Source organism: Sus scrofa, chromosome 14 (assembly GCF_000003025.6).
Source record: "Sus scrofa isolate TJ Tabasco breed Duroc chromosome 14, Sscrofa11.1, whole genome shotgun sequence".
NCBI classification, from domain to species: domain Eukaryota; kingdom Metazoa; phylum Chordata; class Mammalia; order Artiodactyla; family Suidae; genus Sus; species Sus scrofa.
The window spans coordinates 92,591,059-92,608,396 of record NC_010456.5 but is presented as its reverse complement, the minus strand read 5'-3'; the positions used below and the strand labels follow the sequence as shown (position 1 = coordinate 92,608,396).

At 39.1% G+C, this 17,338-nt stretch overlaps 1 long non-coding RNA gene and 1 pseudogene across 1 annotated transcript in view; one reads left to right on the top strand and one right to left on the bottom strand.

Moving 5' to 3' along the window:
• The window catches only part of LOC102165722, a 160,454-nt gene that overhangs the window by 41,907 nt on the left and 101,209 nt on the right, over nucleotides 1–17,338 (bottom strand). The gene's annotated exons all lie outside the window — the stretch shown is intronic.
• LOC110256646 lies at nucleotides 1,478–4,088 on the top strand (annotated as a pseudogene).

The window sequence follows — 17,338 nt, the reverse complement described above, 5'->3', positions numbered from 1 at the left end:
CTGTAAGGAAAGAAGATCATAGCACTCTCCAATGAGTAGGAGAAGTTCGGGTTCTAAATATTTCACTTTGAATCATAGAAAAAACACATCATACTATACATGGAAGAAGCAGACAGAGATCTGATTCAAATTCATATGAACTCTATCAGTCTACATTAGGATGTAGTTTGTCATGCTTTCTTTACCCACCCCTACATTAGCTACCACCTTTCAGACCACCACCACTTTTCATATCACTCTTTCTGTAAGAAAAAATAGTGAAAGTTAGTAGTTGCCTGCCTAATTCTTCCATTTGAATTATCTCTGCCTCTTATGGACTATTTTGTCACTCTATGGGCTATTTTATAATTCTGGGGAAATAGAGGTTAATTGCAGAAAACTGAGAGTAATGAAAATAATTCCTCTCTTCAGAAATGCAAATAGTATCTGGTGGGATGCAATTGTCACTATCTAGATACTAACCAGTTTTGTAAGTTTCGTATCCATTTGTTAATTTATTTCAGTATTCCTAACTTGACTATAAATATGCAGTACTGAACAACTTATAGTATTATAAATTCCCTCAATAATTAAGTGGTAGGTGAAAATTTTGACATGTCCATTTTATATTCGCATGAGAGTCATGATTTTATCCTACTTTTTTTTTTTTTTTTTTTTTTTGCTTTTTAGGGCTGAACGCAAGGCTTATGGAGGTTCCAGGCTAGGGGTCGAATTGGAGCTACAGCTGCTGACCTACACCACAGCCACAGCAACATAGGATTCTGGCCACATCAGCGACCTATACCACAGGTCACAGCAACACCATATCCTTAACCCACTGAGCGAGGCCAGGGATCAAACCCACAACCTCATGGTTACTAGTCAGATTCATTTCCGCTGTGCCACAATGGGAACTCCATTTTATCCTACTTTAAATTCATCTTTTCTAATATTCTATCCACTGTAGGAATCCCCTCTGACATACTCTTGAGAGAGTCTTTGCTTCAGCCAAGTTCAACCAGAACTCAATGCCACACACTGAGCCATTCATTTTTACCCAACTCAGCTCATATTGAAAATTGAGTCAAATTTGTTTTCCCAAATTTTTATCCATTGATGTCAGTTCTCCTAAATAAGGAGAGATTTCAAGAAAGAGATTTCCTTTCCATATGACAACCATTCAAACATTCTGTTCAGTACAGCAGTGTGGATAGAAAAAAACAAAGTTGCTTCATCCAACTATGTTAGGGTTAAGTCATAAGCTACTGCAGTAGCCTATGTCAATGCACCTTGAGGGGAAACCAAAGTGGAAAAATAGGATGTTTCCTGTGCTTTGGATAAACAGGCCCCTAGATAATTAAGAGGCATATTTCACGAAGAATTTCGATGACCTCAAATTCTTGCATCTTCCCATAAATAGAAAAGCACTAAAATCATTACCTTGAGAGATCTATTCTTTGTGATTAGCAATCATTTTTTATCAAGATGTATGCTTGACTATATGTATTTCCTAGCTGTGAACTGAAGTTTGACACTTGCTATCAGCCTCTATATAGATTAAAGCATGAGCTGCTGCCAACCCACAGCACCCCCTGAGCAGATCTCAGGGTGCAGACCAGGAGTGAGGCACTCTCTGCTCTGGGAAAACTGGAAGAACAGGTCTTCAGATAGATGTTTTTAGAAGAATATTTTATGAGCACACTTCTTGCATCTCTTCATAGCTAGAAAAACACTAAAACCCCTCATGGTGATATCTGGTCCTCACGGCTAGTAGTAACCTTCATGAGACCAGCAGCAAACTTTGTAAAATATGTGCATGGCTGCACGTGCCTCCCCCTTCACCTTTACCACATATACACAGGTATTATTTTCCCCTGCCTCTGAAATACCTCTGCCTGGGCTATTCTTTTTATAAACAAAAAGATGTCACAGTCATCTGTGAGTGCAGTCACTCTCAAAGATGAGTCCCGAGGGAACACAGGAAAGAAACAAAGAATACTGGCTGGGTAGGTGAGGTGCATATCAAAGGAGTGATTCCAATAAGCCCAGACCTTTACATCTTCCCATAGAAATCGGTTTTCTGTAAATCTGGTTTTGTATATATCTTTTGGTCTTACTACCCTCCCTTTGTTGCAAAAATTCCTATATATCCTAGCTCACCCCTCATCTCCTCAGAGCAGTTTCTCAGGGCTAACTGAGATGCTGTCTCCCAGTTTAAGACCTAATTTTGCCCCAAATAAAACTTATTTCTCAGCTTTCAGGTTGTGCATTTTTTTAAGTTGACACAGCCATAATAATCTCATATATACTGGCCCCTTCCTTACCTCTTCAGAACAGTTCCTCAGAGCTATCAGAGCCAGCTTCTTCCCAGGCTATGGTCCTCAGTAAGCTCCCTGAATAAAAGTGAAACTCAAAGCTCTTACCTTGTGCATTTTTCTTTCTGTTGACAGTCTGCACTGGCTTCAAGATAGTTACTGAATACTTAAAATATAACTGGTCAAAATTGAGATGTCCTGTAAGTATTAAATGCACACCAACTTTCCAGGCTTTCCTTGACAGGTCCATACAGTGTTGTTCTGGATTCCCACTGTAACTTAAAGAGAAACTTTCACAATGTCCGGATGTTTGAGGTCCTGCAAATGAAGTAGGAGGATGTCCTCAAATTCCTTGCAGCAGGAACCCACTTAGGTGGCACCAACCTAGACTTCCAAATGGAACAATACAGCTACAAAAGGAAAAGTGATGGCATCTACATCATAAATCTGAAGAGAACCTGGGAGAACCTTCTGTTGGCAGTTCGTGCCATTGTTGTCATTGAAAACCCAGCTGATGTCAGTGTCATATCTTCAAGGAATACTAGCCACCAAGCTGTGCTGAAGTTTGCTACTGCCACTAGAGCCACTTCTATTGCTGGCCATTTCACTCCCGGAAACTTCACTAACCAGATCCGGGTAGCATTCTGGGAGCCAAGACTTCTGGTGTTTACTGATCTCAGGGCTGATTACCAGCCTCTCACAGAGGCCTCTTATATTAACCTACCCCCAACTGCTCTGTGTAATACAGACTCTCCTCTGTATTATGTGGACATTGCCATCTAATGCAACAACAAGGGAACTCACTCAGTGGGTCTGATGTGGTGGGTGCTGGCCCAGGAAGATCTGCACTTGCATGGCACCATCTCCTATGAACACCACAGGAGGTCATGCCTGATCTCTACTGCTGCAGATATCCTAAAGAGACTGAAAAGGAAGAGCATGCAGCAGCTGAGGAGGAACTTCAGGGTAAACGGACTACTCCATCTCATGAGTTCACCACTACTCAACCTAAAGCAGCAGACTGGTCCAAAGGCATGCAAGTGCCCTCTGTGCCCATCCAGCAGTTCCCTACTGAAGACTGGAGTGCTCAGCCTGCCACTGAAAACTAGTCTGTAGCTCCCACTGCTCAGGCCACTGAATGGGTAGGAACCACTGAGTTGTTTTAAGCTATTCTTCCACAAAATCTTAAAATGGAAACAGGTTGATGGAAAATAAAGTTTCTTAAAAAAAAAAAAATCACCCAGATTTGGAACACTTAGTACAAAATTTGTAAAATATCTCATTAATATTTTAATGGATTACATGTTGAAATAGTATTTTGAATATATTACATTAAGTAAAATACATTATTAAAGTTCATTTCATCTCTTTACTTTTTTTAATATGGTTGCTAGAAAATTTAAAACCACATATGTGGCTTGCATTTGTGGCTCTTTCATCCAGATGTATCTTCGGCTTCCTGAAATTTCAAAGAAAGTGCATGCCCAAGAGCAAACCCTATGGCATATGAGATTTCTTTTTTTTTTTTTTTATTTTCCCACTGTACAGCAAGGGGTCAGGTTATCCTTACAGCACATGAGATTTCTTTATCACTTGATTGAGACTTCCTCCAATAATAGAAATTTATACCACACTATATTTTAATAGGCAATTTTTTCACATAACTAGCTTATAACCCAGACAGTATCTAAATTATTTAAATTTTGCTCGGTGTGTGTATGTGTGTATGCATCTTATGAGAACCCAGAATTCAGAGTTCCCGTTGTGGCTCAGTAGAAATGAATCCGACTAGGAACCACGAGGTTGCAGTTTCAATCCCTTACCTCGCTCGGTGGGTTGAGGATCCTGCATTGCTGTAAGCTGTGGTGTAGGTCACAGACGCAGCTCAGATCTGGCATTGCTGTGGCTGTGGTGTAGGCCAGCAGCTACAGCTCTGATTAGACCCCTAGCCTGGGAACCTCCCTATGCCAAGGGTGTGGCCCTAAAAAGACAAAAGACAAAAACAAAAAAACAAAAAACAGAATTTGCTCCTCTCACTAAAGAATTTTAAGTAGTCCTGTTATCTTCTGCTATCTATAAATGCACAAAACTATTCTGTGACTTTCACCACTTCATAGGTCAGTAGTTCTCAATCAATGAGTTTTGCTACAACGTACTATGAAGTTTTCGTAAGTGTGCTACCAAAAATGTTGGTCACTAAAAATTTGCTTTTGCAATTAACAGGCTGAAAAAAGTAGTTCTGTATACCTATCTGTCATATGGAGCACTGAGCTAAGAGGTCAGAACTGATAAAGCACATACACTTTTTCAAGTAGCACTCAAACATAAGGAATATCAAGCAAGCACCAGCGAACCAAAACATACAAAAATGTTGCCTCCTGTATGCATATGAAAGTGAAAAGCAGCCCAAATATTCAACAACAGTTCTATTCAATAAGTCTACTCTAACCAGGAACTAGGAGAAAAGAGTGATCAAGAAAAAGCCCAATAACTACTGGCTGTCAATTATTTAAATCACACTATCAAAAATTCTAGATTTGAAAGTGTGCCGCAAGTATAAAAACATTGAGAATTACTAATATATATTAAAGTTGTAAAGAGAACCAGACTAGACTTATGGGATCCAGCACTAGAGATGGATCCATCTTCACTTCTTTTAGGAAGACACTGAACTTTAATTGCTATGCTGTCTGAGTATAAATTAAGTCAATTCTATCCAAAGTAAATCTGTATGTTATTATCTTGTCCATAATTGTATAATATGTAATCAAAGTATATCTACAGTATTTATCTCTTTAACCAACCTATGACACTGACTTTATGAAATTAGGTTTAGCAATACCTTTAAGAAGCCGATGTTGACTTTTAATGGTTCTTTCTTTTATAGCTTTTCATAAACAATTGAATAATCAATTTAAATGTCTGGATCAACATAAGCTTACATGCTTTAGTTTCTGGATCCAAATTTTCCTCTTTGAAATGTGAAATATTTATTCATTTCTAGGCTTTTAATAGATTTCCAAAACAGTTTGGGGTAGTATAAAAAAGATGCCCTTTTGTGCCAAACCAGCTCTGGCTTTGAGCAAGTTACTTTATCACTAGAGCTTCAGTATTGTCACAGTAAACTAAGAATAATGAAACTATTTGCTGGGTATTTGCAAGGAAAAACTGAAAAACCAGACTGAAAGGCTTATGTTGGATCTAATTTTTTTTAATTTATTTTATTTTTATTTTCCCACTGTACAGCAAGGGGATCAAGTTATACTTACATGTATACATTACCATTACTTTTTTTTCCCCTCCCTTTGTTCTGTTGCAACATGAGTATCTAGACAAAGTTCTCAATGCTACTCAGCAGGATCTCTTTGTAAATCTATTCTAAGTTGTGTCTGATAACCCCAAGCGCCCGATCCCTCCCACTCCCTCCCCCTCCCATCAGGCAGCCACAAGTCTCTTCTCCAAATCCATGATTTTCTTTTCTGAGGAGATGTTCATTTGTGCTGGATATTAGATTCCAGTTATATCATATGGTATTTGTCTTTGTCTTTCTGGCTCATTTCACTCGGTATGAGATTCTCTAGTTCCATCCATGTTGCTGCAAATGGCATTATGTCATTCCTTTTTATGGCTGAGTAGTATTCCATTGTGTATATATACCACTTCTTCCAAATCCAGTCATCCGTTGATGGACATTTGGGTTGTTTCCATGTCCTGGCTATTGTGAATAGTGCTGCAATGAACATGCGGGTGCATATGTCTCTTTTAAGTAGAGCTTTGTCCGGATAGATGCCCAAGAGTGGGATTGCAGGGTCATATGGAAGTTCTATGTATAGATTTCTAAGGTATCTCCAAACTGTTCTCCATAGTTGCTGTACCAGTTTACATTGCCACCAACAGTTCAAGAGGGTTCCCTTTTCTCCACAGCCCCTCCAGCACTTGTTATTTCTGGACTTACGAATGATGGCCATTCTGACTGGTGTGAGGTGGTATCTCATGGTAGTTTTGATTTGCATTTCTCTTATAATCAGCGATGTTGAGCATTTTTTCATGTGTTTGCTGGCCATCTGTGTATCTTCCTTGGAGAACAGTCTATTCAGGTCTTTTGCCCATTTTTCCATTCATTGATTGGCTGTTTTGCTGTTGAGTTGTATAAGTTGTTTATATATTCTAGAGATTAAGCCCTTGTCAGTTGCATCATTTGAAACTGTTTTCTCCCATTCTGTAAGTTGTCTTTTTGTTTTCTTTTTGGTTTCCTTTGCTGTGCAAAAGCTTTTCAGTTTGATGAGGTCCCATGGGTTTATTTTTGCTCTAATTTCTATTGCTTTGGGAGACTGCCCTGAGAAAATATTCATGATGTTGACATCCGAGAGTGTTTTGCTTATGTTTTCTTCTAGGAGTTTGATGGTGTCCTGTCGTATATTTAAGTCTTTCAGCCATTTGGAGTTTATTTTGGTGCATGGTGTGAGGGTGTGTTCTAGTTTCATTGCTTTGCATGCAGCTGTCCAGGTTCCCCAGCAATGCTTGCTGAATAGACTTTCTTTTTCCCATTTTATGTTCTTGCCTCCCTTGTCAAAGATTATCTGACCATAGGTGTCAGGGTTTATTTCTGGGTTCTCTATTCTATTCCATTGGTCTGTCTGTCTGTTTTGGTACCAGTACCATGCTGTTTTGATGACTGTGGCTTTGTAGTATTTCTTGAAGTCTGGGAGAGTTATGCCTCCTGCTTGGTTTTTGTCTCTCAGGATTGCTTTGGTGATTCTGAGTCTTTTGTGGTTCCATATAAATGTTTGGATTGTTTGTTCTAGTTCTGTGAAAAATGTCAAGGGTAATTTGATAGGGATTGCATTGAATCTGTAGATTGCTTTGGGTAGTATGGCCATTTTTACCATATTGATTTTTCCAATCCAGGAACATGGAATATCTTTCCATTTCTTTACCTCTTCTTTGATTTCTTTGATTAAAGTTTTATAGTTCTCAGCATGTAGGTCCTTTACCTCCTTGGTAAGGTGCATTCCAAGGTATTTGATTTTGTGAGGTACAATTTTAAAAGGTATCATCTTTTTGTATTCCTTTTGTAATATTTCATTTTTAGTATACAGAAATGCAACTGACTTCTGAATGTTAATCTTATATCCTGCCACTTTGCTGAATTTATTAATCAGTTCAAGGAGTTTTGGGGTTGAGTCCTTAGGGTTTTCTATGTATAGTATCATGTCATCTGCATACAGTAACAGTTTTCTCTCTTCTCTTCCTATATGGATGCCTTTTATTTCTTTTGTTTGTCTAATTGCTGTGGCTAAGACTTCCAAAACGATGTTGAAGAGCAGTGGTGAGAGTGGGCATCCCTGTCTTGTTCCAGATTTGAGTGAGAAGGCTTTCAGTTTTTCCCCATTGAGGATTATATTTGCTGTGGGTTTATCATAAATGGCTTTGATTATCTTCAGGAATGTTCCCTCTATACCCACTTTGGCGAGGGTCTTGATCATGAATGGATGTTGGACTTTGTCAAATGCCTTTTCTGCATCTGTTGAGATGATCATATGATTTTTGACTTTTTTTTTGTTAATGTGGTGTATGATGCTGATTGATTTGCGTATGTTGAACCATCCTTGTGAACCTGGGATGAACCCTACCTGGTCATGGTGTATAATTTTTTTGGTATGTTGTTGGATTCGGTTGGCTAAGATTTTGTTGAGAATTTTTGCATCTATATTCATCAATGATATTGGGCGATAGTTTTCTTTTTTGGTGGTATCTCTGTCTGGTTTTGGAATGAGGGTGATGGTGGCCTCATAGAATGTCTTTGGGAGTATTCTTTCTTCTTCAACCTTTTGAAAGAGTTTAAGGAGGATGGGCACCAATTCCTCTTTATATGTTTGATAGAATTCAGCTGTGAAGCCATCTGGTCCTGGACTTTTATTTGTAGGGAGTGATTTTATGACCTCTTCAATTTCATTTCTAGTGATCGGTCTGTTCAGTTGGTCTGTTTCTACTTGATTCAGTTTTGGCAGGCTGTAAGATTCTAGAAAATTGTCCATTTCTTCCAGATTGTCAAACTTGTTGCCATATAGTTGTTCATAGTATTCTCTTATGGTTTTTTGTATTTCTGCAGTATCTGTTGTGATTTCTCCTTTTTCATTTCTAATTTTGTTTATTTGGGTTCATTCTCTCCTCCTTTTAGTGAGTCTGGCCAGGGGTTTGTCAATTTTGTTCACCTTTTCAAAGAACCAGCTCTTGGTTTTATTAATTTTCTCTATTGTTTTTTGAGTCTCTATTTTATTGATTTCTTCTTTGATCTTTATAATTTCCTTCCTTCTGCTGACTTTAGGTCTTTTTTGTTCTTCTTTTTCTAATTCATTTAGGTGGAGGGTTAAGTTGTCAATTTGGGATCTTTCTCCTTTTTTTGAGAAAGGCCTGGATTGCTATAAATTTCCCTCTGAGCACTGCTTTCGCAGCATCCCATGGATTTTGAGAGGTTGTGTCTTCATTATCATTTGTTTCAAGGTAGTTTTTAATTTCCTTCTTGATTTCCTCATTGACCCATTGGTTTTTTAGTAGCATGTTGTTTAGTCTCCATGTAGTAGGTTTTTTCTCTTTCCTTTTCCCATGGTTGGTTTCTAATTTCATGGCATTGTGGTCAGAGAAGATACTTGAGATAATTTCTATGCTCCTAAATTTATTGAGGTTAGCTTTGTGTCCCAATATGTGGTCGATTCTTGAGAATGTTCCATGAGCATTTGAGAAGAATGTATATTCTGCTTTTTTTGGATGTAGTGTCCTGAAGATATCAATTAAGTCTGACTTTTCTATTGTTTCCTTTAGGATCTCTGTTGCTTTATTGGTTTTCTGTCTAGAGGATCTGTCCATTGATGTGAGGGGGGTATTTAGGTCTCCTACTATGATTGTATTCTCATCAATATCTCCCTTTATGTCTGTTAATATTTGTTGTATGTATCTGGGTGCTCCTATATTTGGGGCATATATGTTGATGATAGTAACATCCTCTCCTTGGATGGATCCCTTAATCATTAAATAGTGTCCTTCTTTGTCTTTCTTTATGTCTTTTGTTTTAAAGTCTATTTTGTCTGATATGATTGTTGTGACTCCTGCTTTTCTGTCATGTCTATTGGCATGAAATATTTTTCCCCACCCTTTCACTTTCAATCTATATGTATCCTTTGTCCTAAGGTGAGTTTCTTGTAGGCAGCATATTGAAGATTTTTGCCTTTTTATCCACTCAGCCACTCTGTGTCTTTTGATTGGGGCATTCAGTCCATTGACATTTAAGGTGATAAGTGATAGGTTACTTATTGCCATTTTGAACTTCGTGTTCCAGTTGATTCTATGGTTCTCCATTCTTCCTTTTTTTTTTTTTTTTTTTTTTGGTTGGATGGTCTCCTGTTATTATCTGCTTGAGTGTTTTGGTTTGTTTTTTTTTTTGTTTGTTTGTTTTTTCATTTTTTGCAAATGCAATATTTGCTTTTGGCTTGTGGTTGCGCTATTTTTTAAGTATGCTAACCCCTTCCTATAATTGCGTGTTTCAGCCTGATGGACCTGTAGGTTCAAACACTTCATTACTATATTAAAATTAAGAAGAGAAACATACAAACAAACAAACAAAAATGGTTATTTATTTCCTAATATCCCTTGCCCACATTTTATGATTTTGATGACTCTTTTTTATTTTTTCTTTTTAATTTTATTTTGTTTGAAGCATGTTCATGATTAAATCTGTATGCTGGCTTATTTGAGTGACTGCTCTCTGATTGTGTTTTCCTCAGTCCTAGTTCTTCCTCTTCTTCTTTTTTTTTTTTTCTTTTTTCTTCCCTTTCCTTCCTTTCTTTTTGGTTTAGAGAAGCCCTTTCAATATTTCTTTTACCTGGGTTTTGTGTTGCTGTATTCTTTTAGGTTTTGTTTGTTGGAAAAAAATTTTATTTCCCCTTCTATTTTAAATGATATTCTTGCTGGATAGAGTATTCTAGGTTGCATATTTTTTCCTTTTAGCACTTTAAATATCTCTTGCCATTCCCTCCTGGCCTGTAGTGTTTCTGTAGAGAAATCAGCTGATATTCTTATGGGGGTTCCCTTGTAGGTAACATTCTGCTTTTCTCTTGCTGCCTTGAGGATCCTCTCTTTATCACTAACTTTTGCCATTTTTATTATGATGTGTCTTGGTGTGGGTCTATTTGGGTTCAACTTGTTTGTGGCCCTCTGTGCTTCCTGTGTCTTGAACTCAGTATCCTTTAGATTTGGGAAGTTTCCAGCAATAATTTCTTCAAATATATTTTCCATCCCCTTATCTTTTTCTACTCCTTCTGGAATTCCTATTATGCATAGATTGGCCCACTTTATATTATCCCATAGGTCTCTTATATTGCTTTCCAGTTTTTTGATTTGGTTTTCTGTCTGCTGACCTGATTGGGTGATTTCCATTATTCTATCTTCCATATCACTGATTCATTCTTCTGCATTGTTCATTCTGGTTTTTACTGCCCTTAGTTCTGTTTGTATTTCTGCAAATGAATTTTCTAGTTTTTCTTGGCTCCTTCTTATATTTTCTAGTTCCTTTCTGAGGGTATCTGTATTACTGTTCATATCTTCTCTTAATTCCTTCAGTATCTTCACTATTTCTCTTTTGAACTCCAGGTCTGTCTGACTGCAGAGATCTGTTTCATTGTTGACTGTTTTAGGTGAGTTCTCCTGTTGGTTTGACTGGGGGTGGTTTCTCAGCTTCTTCATCTTGCTTGTTGTTTTCTTTCTCCTAAGGGAGTTGTACTCTCCGTGATCGGGCAGTGTTTGCCTTGTCACTGCCGTGGAATATTTCCTGAGGGCTGGCATTGTTGGTCAATCTTTTTTGAGGCAGTGTGGCTTTTCTGGAGTGTTGATGGGGCTAACAGTGTTTCTTTGAAGCAAAGGAGGACTTCCTGAGGGCAAACAGGACTGGCAGGTGCACACCACGATGGTAGCAGATTTCACTTGGTCATGCAGAGCTTGCTCTGGTGTTTTTAGGCTGTGGGGTTCTTGCAGGGGTTTGGCGGTGTTGGGTAGCTGTTCCTCAGGAGTGCAGCACCCCCTGAGGGCTGGAGCAGCTATCTGGGTCACTGAGAACCCAGGAGGCTCTTCCCTAGGGCAGCCCAACTCAGAAGGACGGCCTGAGAATGTAGGCAGATCTTTTCACAGTCTGGCCAGGCTTGTTGTAGCTTTTCTGGGCTGCAGGGTGTCCTGCCTGGAGCTGGCAGTCCTATGCAGCTGATCCGCCAGAGCTCAGCACCCCCTGAAGGCTTTGGTAGATAGCTGGGCCACTGCCAACCCAAAAGTCTCTTCCCCAGGGCAGGCCAATTCTAAAAGACTGTCCGAGAATTTGGCAGATCTTTTCACAGCCTGGCTAGGCTTGTTCTAGCTTTTCTGGGCTTCAGGCTTTTTCTCGGGGGCTGGTGGTGTTTGGTGCTGCTCTGCGGGGATGTAGCCCCTCCAAAGAGCAAGCAGACCTGTGCAGGGACAGCCCCTGCGGTGGTAGGCTTCAGGCAATTGTTGAGGCCAGCCCTTCTGGGTGGCAGGCAGCCCCAGGTCTGGCGAGTGGGTATGGGGTGGGGGTGGGGGGAGGGGATGCACTGGGATGCACAGCTTTCTGCTAGCTAGTGGGCCAGTAAGCTTGCTGTGGCATGGGGAGTATTCTATGGGGACCCACCCCTTCTTCTCTCCCCTCCCCAGCATGGGCGCAGACTAGGCTCTTCTCCCAGGTTCCCTCTGATGTGTCTTTCCACTTCCCCGCCCCTAGAGTATTTCTCCCTTCCTCTGTGACAGCTTTGTTTTCTAGTCTCCCAGGCAGTCTCTGCCCCGTCAAACTTGACAGACCAGTTTCTAGACCTCCCAAGCAGTCTCTGCTCCACCCCGCGCCCCCCCCCAGCCCTTTCCCAGGGACTAACCTCCAAAGCCGAGGTGTTGGTGCCCGGGCCCCACCCAGGTGTCTCAATTTTTGGTGACTGTGCCCGTAGTTCAGATGGTCCGTTCGGTTCTCGATCTGATTCTCAGAACTCCAACTTACTGCTACATTCTTCTCTGCATCTGGAGATGCCTCCAGTTCGTTTGATCTTTCCCCCGAGTAGGTGACTTTCCAGGGTGCAGGATCCCTTTCTCCTCCACAGTTCCCTTTCAGGAGCACCCGTCCAGCTTGGATTCATCTTCTCTCACTCTCCTCTTTTTTCTTGTTTTACCTAGTAATGTCATGAACTTCTTGCCGTTATTGGAGTTTAGGTTCTTCTGCCAGCAATTGGTTGCTGTTCTGTGCGAGTCATTTATCCTGTAGATGTGTTTTTTTTGTTGTGTTTGTGGGAGAGGGCGAGCGTGTCCCCCTACTCTTCCACCATCTTGTCCTACTCTCGGATCTAATTCTTAAGGAAAAAAAAATCTGAGACAAATATGGCAAAACATTAAAATAAGTCTATGTAATATATGCTATACCATTTTTAATATGAGTGACTTAGCAGAATTTGTCATAATATGAGAAAAATGCTAATTTAGCATAGATCACTCCATCAGCACAATTTTTTTTAAACTAGAGGTAATGAATCCATAAGTTTTTTCAAGCACAAGAGAGGCCACATAGCATATGGAAAGAGTACTGATCTTTAAATCAGACAGATCTGCATTTTAGTTATTGTTTAGTCACTAATAAGCTGGATAATGCTAGGGAAATTTTCTTTACATCTTAGAGCTTTGCTTCTTAATCTGTAAAATTAAAATAACCATCTCTACTTTCACAAGACGTTGTAAGACTCATACATGATACGCTGTATACTCACCTGACACGGCATTTCCCTGACAGTTCATTGTTGTTATTATTATTACCCTGAGATATAACTTTTCTGGACCTGCTAATAGAAGTTAAGTTAGGAAAATACTTTTTTCTTAAAGCTTCTAGTTTCACAGAGTTTTTAAATCTCCTGACTATTTCCTGTTCCCTTTCCAGTGTAAACGCCATTTTTATGTCCCTAGCCAGGTAACGACTGACTCCTGTCCCTCCTATATTTCTCATATCTAATTAGCGAATCCACCCTATTCAATCACCCCATGTGATGTTTCCTGCTACCTTCCCTCCTCTCCTTTCCCACAGCCACCATCCTTGTTCAGATACTTATTGCCTTGCATCTGGACTATTAACGTAAATATCCAACTCCTGTCTCTTCCCCATCCAGTGAATTGTAGACACCAATGTCAAATTAATCTTCTAGAGTTCAGAACAAGTTACTGTCCTGCTAAGAAACCTTCAAAGACTCCCCATTGCCTACAGAATAAAATTCTTACCTACACTTTCTTACCCTTCATAAAATGGCCTGAAATTTCTTTTCCAATTTAATTTCCCACAGCTTCCCACACTCTACCTTCTAGGCAAGTGGATAAGGAGACACTTCAAGAAATGATGGCTGACTATTTCTGATTATCTGACTTATATAAGTTATTTAAGATAAGAAAGAAAGTCCAGAAGGAATTGATTTTATGATAAATTCAGTAAAAATATCAATATATCAAATTGCTTAGTTGAATTTCCTGGATCATAAGCACTAAACATATGATTGGGGGGCTTGGGCTATTTTAACCCCAGTTACTTAAATTTTCTCTTAAATGTGGAGAATATTTTCCTGCCTTATTAAGTAATAGATAACATAAGAGCATTTCCTTTTTTCTACTCTAGTGACTGACAGGATCATTGGGATTGTATTTCCAATCACAGAGTTAAAAGGAGCATTAAGATATGTTGCTCCTGTTTTACGAATAACAAAACTAAACCTCCCAGAATAACCATTTAACTTGCTCTGGGTCACCTTCACACATAAGGGTACACAGGAAGTTGAGCTCAATATGTATACTAACCACAAAAAGTGGTATACTGTTTTTCCGTGCTTTTGTTTGTTGGGATGGTTTGTATATTTGTTTGGAAATACTTGGTATGCATATGTATTATACCCATTTTCTTATATATATTTTCCATTTTCCTAAAAATTAAATACAATTTAGGGATAATTTAAAATTCACTATTTTTGGAGTTCCCGTCATGTCTTAGTGGTTAACAAATCTGACTAGGAACCATGAGGTTGCAGGTTCGATCCCTGCCCTTGATCAGTGGGTTAAGGATCCAGCGTTGCCATGAGCTGTGGTGTAGGTTGCAGATGCGGCTCGGATCCTGCATTGCTGTGGCTCTGGCGTAAGCCGGCGGCTACAGCTCTGATTAGACCCCTAGCCTGGGAACCTCCATATGCTGCGGGTACAAAGACAAAAAATAAATAAATAAATAAAAATAAAATAAAATAAAATTCACTATTTTCATTAATCACATATAAAAAAAAGTATTGTTACAATAAATAGATGCTACCAAATAAACTTCTACTTTCAGAAAAAACAAAAACAAAAACCTATTTCCAAAAGCTCTTCAGTGTCAAGGTTGTTAATAAAATATTTATCAATTTTTCTCTTTTTTAGGTCTAACTCTCAACTTCTCCCAAATCAAAATTGTCAATAGGGCAGGGAGCAAGTTATGAAATTATTTTTTTTCTAATATTGTTTGAAACATAGGGCTACGCACTCAATAAACACATCTTGAAATGAGTTTGGTTACAATTTCCTCTGAGTCTCAGGCAGTTATATAATTATTTGCATCCTAGAAGTTGTTATTTCCTGAAAAATTGGAAATAAAAAATATAAACATAGTATGTAACTGTAGGAGAAGCAAGTTTTTACCTCTACACGCTCAGGGTTTTTTCGGCTGAGCCTGAGAATTAATCTGACGTAAAACAGATTAACAGGAAGAAAAATACACATTTATACAAATTTTATGTGACATAAAAGCCCTCAGACTGAAAAGAAGATCCAAAGAATAGTGAACCCTACATATTTTATATCAGGTCGAACAAAGAAAAGCAATCATGGAAAAGTAACTAAAATTTATGCAGAGGCCAAATGAAGATAAGAATTATTTTAAATGATTGTTTGTACAGAATTCTCAGAGATTTGACCCCATCAAAGAATGTTTATTTCTTCTGTTCAAGGAGGAGATCTTTCACTCAGGAGTTTATTTGTCCTATTTGTAGGAATAAAAGGAGCAATTAGAATGTCCTTCTTACTTCTGCTATTTTTTTTTAAATGCCTTTAGCTCAAAATAATCCTTATGCCAAAGTGGCAAATTTGGGGGTGGCATACACTGCCATCCTTCATAACCAACACCCATTTACACAAAGTAAAAAGCAAGGCACACAAGCTCTCTTGTGACTCTTAAATTCCAGATAGATTTGATCTAAGAAAGAAAGAAAGAAAGAAAGAAAGAAAGAAAGAAAGAAAGAAAGAAAGAAAGAGGAAAGCAGCTCTTTTGGGCCTGCCACAAAGACAAACAGCCTCCTGGCAGAGTCACATAAATGAGCAGGGAGCATTAACACAGGTGAGAGAGTGCCATGCACTATAGCCGTGTGCCTGGGATGTTACCTGTTATGTTAGGTTACAATAGAAGAATGAAAAGAAAAAGCATTTACCTCTTAATAAACATGGACATTTTAGGATTCAGATCCCCACTAAGTGATCTCCATTAATGCACTTCTGAAGTCCTGAAGGCAATCATCTGCCTACAGACACATTCAAATGGACCCATGGGTCCATTGGCCATAGAGCTGCAAACCATTGTTCAGTCAGCTTTTTTTATTCATCTCATTCTGACATTTACAAGGTATATCAGGTCTAATGCATGACCCCACCAAAAAGTCAGATGATAAGGACTTTCGTTCGAGGACCAAAGAAAAGCTTTCTTTTCAGTCTAAATCACTAGTACCTCATCTGACTGCTATCCTGCAGAGTTAAAATTCTGCTCTTTCTCATAACTTCAAGCAAGCAAGCTTTGCAGCAAGCTTCCAACATCCTCATTCCGATCCCCACTCTGATACATTCCTTGTACTCCCCTTCAACGCACTCTATAACTGCAGCCAGAATGCTGTTTCTAAACTGCAATTCTGAAATGTTTCTCCACTGCTGAAAGCTTGATGTGGTTTCCCATTGCCCCATGACAAAAATGGTTTAACATCATTGCAAGACTTTTTCTTTCTGGTCCTTCGTCAGTCATATGGTTCCATCCAATGGCTCCAATGGATGTGGTACCTGGAATCCCCAATTTCCTTAAGTTTCTGTGGAAAGGTTTAAAAGCTGAATAGAAAGCTGGCTTCAAAATATAAAACAGGGAGTTCCTGTCATGGCTCAGTGGTTAATGAATCCGACTAGGAACCAGGAGGATGCGGGTTCGATCCCTGCCCTTGCTCAGTGGGTTAAAGATCTGGTGTTGCCATGAGTTGTGGTGTAGGTCACAGACGCGATTCAGATCCCACGTTGCTATGGCTCCGGCATAGGCTGGCGGCTATAGCTCCGATTAGACCCCTAGCCTGGGAACCTCCATATGCTGCGGGAGTGGCTCAAGAAATGGCAAAAAGAAAAAAAGAAAAAAAATATATATATATATATAACAGAATTGATATCAAATTTAGCAAATATTTCATGAAATTTCCACAGAACATAACATTCTTCAGAGTCCCCTGGACTTTGTCATCAGGTGGATTCCATTCTTGAAATTCGGCTCCCAGCACATTTTGTCATCTATTCAATTGTTATTCAATACAATGCTTATGACTTTTTGATGAAATATAGTTAACATGGGATATGTGCCGATATAGTGTGAAATAAGATCTTCGAGGTAAAAGGTAAAAGTGCCTAGGGACACAAATGTCTTAAAATTGCCCTGATATGTTGCCGCTTTTCCGACAAAGATACCCTATCCTACTCTCGCTCTTCAGTCTAGCCATACTGCCCCTCTTTTTGTACTTTAATATGTCATGCTATATTTTTTTTCTAGAGGACTAATCAATGCCATTCCTTCTCATTGGATGATTCCTTTACACATTTGGCCCCTATTCACCTGACTGACTTCCCAACTTAACCAATCTGGATTCAATAGCCTCCCATCTATTTCCATGGCATACAACACTCTGCTGTCATTAATACATAGCACACAGGAC